We start from the raw sequence: 5,646 nt of genomic DNA, 5'->3' as shown, positions 1-5,646 counted from the left end.
AAGCCTTATCGCACAGCCCGGTGTCTCACCTGACATTGGACATTCACGGAAAGTTAACCGATGGCATTCTTAATGTCACGGCGAGATGGGTTGACACACGAAAAACACTGTCCTCCTTAACTATCAACACTTGGGAACAGTTAACCAATGAGGGAAAAACTCTTTTCAAAGAACTTAAATTAGACAAGAATCCAGCTGTTACCCTTAATGTGCATGATTTTCCTGCTCCTCACGAAGAATCGCTTGAAAACAAATTTGTCTCTATTGACGACCTTGAATCTTTCTTTGCGCTCTTTAAGGAAGCAAAAAATACCGGACAACAGAATCTCAGCGCTAGAATCGGTATTGAGAGGGACGACGACGACGACGACGACGACGTCCAATATATCAACTTCAGCCGTGAGTTGGAAGATGATGTTCATCAGGTCTTTGCAAGCAACACCACACTAAATGATCTCAGTTTGACATTTAGCAATGCCAACAACACGAGCTATTCATGGGCACTCCTCCTGGAAGATGGTTTGGCACGCAACACATCACTGAGGAATCTCACCTTAACAATAAACTCCTACAACCATGGGCGTTGGGATGCAGATTCATATATAGGAAGGCTTTGCGAACGCAGCACATCACTGAAGAATCTCAGTCTGATAATTGAAATCCACGGCTGCTACCAACAGCTCGATCTGGACACTATTTTGGAGTTTTACATATCAGTGGAGAATCTTTCTCTAACAGCTAACATCTACTCCGAAGATTTATACATTAATTTGGCAGATTATGTAGGTTATAGTTTTGCACACAAGAAAGCACTGAAGAATCTCACTTTGACATTTAACAACTTTGGCAAATTGAGACTTGACTGGTATAATTTTGACACGGGCTTGGAAAACAAGTCACTAAATGATTTTTCCCTGACAATTAATAACTACGGCGCTATATCTTATCGTAGTTGCAGCCCAAGAACTTTGCGTCAATTTAATTCTTTAACTACGTTCAATTTGACACTCAACTCATGCGGCAAACGAGATGGAGACCTTTTATATGATCTTTTGGAGGAAGCGATGACAAGTGAATCACTTGAGACACTGAGATTAAAAGTTAACGATCCAATTGAATACGACCTCAGGAAATTTGTGGTAATGTCTCCATCACTTTCGCTTATAGAATTAACTTTCAGCCTTTATGGCGGGGAGGAAAGCTCGGAAGAATGAAACTTGGAACGTGAAAGCGGTTGCATCGGAAAACTGCAGGTACTCAAATACTAAATTATCTCGAAGTACACTGCCAAGTTGTCGCCCGGGTCACCCCCTCTGTTGTTTTTTTGTAGGAATTGTGCGGTTTCGTTACAATCGCAAATTGTCGCTTGCAAGGAGAAAATTGTCTCGCTTTTGGATCATTTGGTTCCAAGACAAAAGAGAGAAGCGACATCCGATTTCTTCCATTTTGTTCTGGAAAATTTCCGGGTCTTTTTTTAATAGTGAACTTCATTCCATTGCTACTGTCGGGTTGACTAAAACAACTGGTTATAAAGAAAGCGCTGCGTCTTTATTCAGGCGAAAAGTCTTTTCTCTTGTAATGTAATGTAATGTATGCAGAATGAATTTAAGAAATAAATTTACTATAATGCGAATAATTTTGAGAAAGAAAAATTGCTGAATGTCGGAAATTTTCAAGATAATGTTTACCGTGGAACCCGTGACTGAAAACATAAATTAACTAACCTGTCTCTTATAAGGACGGAAGCGTTAGTAAATCGTGCCAATCAGTTTATTGATTTATTTTAGTCATTCTGCATGTAAAACATTTTGCATACTTTTGCCATGACTCCCAATCTCATTAGTTTAATCTTAATATCTGGTACATCGAACCAGAAGTCAAGCATCTGCAGTCATCGTTATCGATGCAGACAAGTGATTGAATCAATAGGTGTCATCATGAGGAAAATCGAGAAATTTACTCGCAAGCCTTTGCGCTTGACAGACAGACAGCAAGCGCAAGTGAAACGTTGACCTTTTGAATTTGTCTTGATGTCAACACATTTGAATATTAATTATCTTTGTTCTTCCAGAGGTGATTTTGTTTTCAAATTTGGAAAAAAAACTACCGCATCATTAAATTGGTTGCCATGAGACCTATAATGTTGTCTTCCTGTCAAAGCGTCAGACGCAGCACTATGAAGGAAACAACTCCGTCCCCTGCATTCTTTGGAATTTATGTTTGGTTGTCATTGAAGATGATTGGCAAAGACTACGGAGCTTGTAAAAAAAACATTCTTCCATGGGGATCAAAGATGACTCAAGATCTTGAAACCAACGAACACAAAGAACATGTTGTAAAAGAGCTCAAACGAATTCAAGCCTGCAAGCAACCGTCTTTTGTGGTACTAATTTTCGGAAAACGTTTGTATGCTTTTGTGGAGGAGTGGTAATTAATCCACGAGCAAAGTTACACCTCCTTTTACAGAGCGTGTGTTGAAGCGCATGCGTTGTGAGTGACAATGGTAGCACTACATTAGTTTGGTTAAGACTCAAGGGAGACCGGTGCTCAGGAACAAGGACAGTTCATACGCACCAGCCGTCTGTCGATCTAAAACGCTTCTGGGCAACCTTCACTTGATTCGCGCTTGTCATACGGCTGCCATATTGTCCCGGGAGACCAAAAGAGCTTTGTTTTACCACGCCAAGCCTCGCAGTGGAAACCATGAGGGTGAGGCTTGGCGTGGTAAAACAAAGCTTTTTTGGTCTCCCGTGTGACAAGGGCGAATAGACCTCTTTAGCTTGTACGTTTTGTTTTCCCATTTCAGACCACGTGATGTTCCCAAGGGAATTTTCTTTTTGTTTTTTCATATGTTATATATACAAGTGCACGTGCAGATGACAACATTTGAAAGAAACGGATCCCAAGAGTAACATCACGTGGTCTGAAATGGGAAAACAAAACTTACAAGCTAAAGAGGTCCATTGATCCCAACGGGCAACCAAATTGAAGCGATCGAGTTGCGTCGCTCATGCGCATATTCCTGCTCTTGTGCTTGCATTTTTTAGGTTTGTTTTTACTCAAAATCTAACGCAACAATTCTTGCCTGTGACTAAAGGCACATTTTTTCCCACACGTCCTAGTTTGCCATACATAATAGGGACTTGAAGATCCAAGACGTGGTCGTCAAAGAGAACGCCGCAAAGTAACAATATCATTGGTTAAAAGAGGAAGAATAAGCGTGCTGCACGTGCGGCACGCATTTTAGAACATATTTTTGCGGTAATGTGCAAAACAACGACGTCATATCGCCAAATTTGTGGTTTTGACGACAACGCGAGCGGTACAAACGTGAATCTTTCGTTCTGAAACCGGGCGTTATCATTTTACATTTAGGACACATGCTAACATTGTACGACGCGAACGAGATGGAATAATCGCAAAGAAACTTAGAGCAAAGTTGTATTTTAAGGTGACGTTCTCGTCTACCACGCCGTCGTAGATCTTAAAGTCCCTAAGCTAGATCTTTGTAGCACCAAGAGAACGAAATATACTGTAGCAAAGGTATCTGTTTGCAAAAGTTCTTATGGTTATTCAGAAGTTCCAACCACTGTAAGGTCTGTTTGGCACGTAAGTAACAATAGTCGATGCCAACACGCATCCCCCCTTTAACCATGACACTTCAACACTTCCTTAAGGCCCAGTAATACGGGCAACATTTTTCGTGCAACTTGTCGCACAAAAATGTTGCTTTGCAAGTTGAGATGGTTTGTTGCGTGTATTGGCACCTTCTTTCGCAACAAATTTTCATGTTGCAAAAAGTAAAAGCGACGGCTACTTTTTGGAACAGAAAAATTTGGTTCGCATTGTTGCGCGACAAGTTGCACGAAAAATGTTGCCCGTATTGCTGGGCCGTTATGCAGGATTGTGTGGTAGATGTCTGATTTCCTAACGTTTTTAGTTACTTGTTTAGACGGGTTAAAGTAAGCGGACAAAGATGGTCTGAACTTGTGATTTACCCATTAGAATTGTTTCACGTTGATATTTATTGGTCTTGGAGTTTTTTCAGGTTTTTGACCAAGGCGTTCCAAGGTCACTCAACGTCAGAAGTTGCATTCAATCAAGTTGCCACTGTACTTCGAAGAAATTTGAAGACATAAGGGCTCAGAAATTTAATTTGTTACGAGTTAGCTGAGAAAACATAATGGTAATTTTTGTCAATGCGTATGGTTACTTGTAGAGATCAAATAAACTTCTTGCAAAGATGCAATTTTCCAAGATAATAGTCTTTTTCCGATCGTAACAATTAAAGTTAGTTTTTAGTAAAAGTAATTACTTTCAAAGCTTTTCCTTCTGCTGGATTGTTGTGTGACTATCACAATGGCCTTTTAGGGATCGTTTCAAGCGGGCACTGGAAGAAAGTGGAGAATTTTTTTTAAACTTCACCATAGTTTCCCAGAGCTCTCCGTTTCTTTTGGTCACGTCCGACCACGTGACCAAATGAAACGAAGGGCTCTGGGTACAAGAAATAAACTTTTCAGGCCCTAGTTTCCGTACTCTCCCACGCAGCCGTTCTCTGTGTCGTCACGCAACTTAAATACATGCCAAATTTAACCCACATTCAACTCATTCCCAATACTCTTGCCTTTACTTTGGTTTTTTTCGAGTTATAAGATCACCAACCAATTGTTTGTACCACGTGTTATAACCCTTGGGACACAACACTCTTTTCGGGTCACGTACACATGATTTCAATTTCTGTTTGGACAAGATGGAGATTACTTTGATTGGCCTCGCTTTCGATACGTTGAAAGACGAAGGCGAAATTTTCTAGCCAATCAAAGTAATGCAAGACCAATGCTTTCAACACTTACCGAAGACCATTCACAAAGTAAATTTATTTCTTTGGGAAAAGTCGAATAAACATAATCATGAACATAAAAACTATGCAGACTGTGATTAGCATGATCCAAATCCACCAGGAACAAGATGCCTGCGTTAATTCCTCAAGTTTTTCCGATTCTCGTTTGAGTTTTTCAAAATTGGAGTCTGCCAGCTTTGTCGCCTGTTCCAACGCCTAAAAAAAAGGAGAGCACATTTTTTATATAATACCTCAGAAGAAAATACTTATCCGGGAAATGTGGTGCTTGAAAAACTAGAGAAGCACTGAAACACCGTTTTTTAACACAAACATTCAATTATAACCTAAAAGCACGAACTTAGTAACATTGAAACAAGTCGCTGATTGACAGGTGTCAGAAACACTACAGGGCGGACCATTGGGCGCCTCCTTCATTCAGTCTTCCAGCACGACATGGGGAAAGTATGTCGTACTGACTTCGCTGCTCACTGAGTTGATTTTGTTGCACAGGTTACCATTCTGCTAGTTGTGTGAGGTTGAATTAGTGGCTTGTGACTCAGACTTTGCATACGAAGGGGCGGGGATGCTCGTAGGAAATTTTAAATTTAACTCCTAAAGGAGACCAATTTGGGCGTGGCCCAGGCTTTTTTTAACCCCTACAAGACACCAAAGTAATTTTGTATTTCTACCTTCTGCCTACATTCACGGCTAAATATGATGGCTTTTAGCACAGAACACCTTAAGTGAGACCAAAATTCAAAATTTACACCCAAAGTGAGACGACGAGCATCCTCGCCCCTTTCATA

General features: G+C 40.5%; 1 long non-coding RNA gene across 1 annotated transcript; it reads left to right on the top strand.

Annotated features, from left to right (window-relative positions):
* The first annotated feature begins 700 nt into the window (after window positions 1-700).
* Window positions 701-4,262, top strand: LOC138049153 (uncharacterized). Its single transcript, XR_011132307.1, has 2 exons — window positions 701-1,253; window positions 2,072-4,262. It is a non-coding gene; the product is annotated as an uncharacterized lncRNA (long non-coding RNA).
* Window positions 4,263-5,646: the final 1,384 nt, after the last annotated feature.

The sequence above is a fragment of the Montipora capricornis genome, chromosome 5 (genome assembly GCF_036669925.1).
Source record: "Montipora capricornis isolate CH-2021 chromosome 5, ASM3666992v2, whole genome shotgun sequence".
NCBI classification, from domain to species: Eukaryota; Metazoa; Cnidaria; class Anthozoa; order Scleractinia; family Acroporidae; genus Montipora; species Montipora capricornis.
Note: the sequence above shows the minus strand (reverse complement) of the source record. Positions and strands in the feature narration are given on the sequence as shown.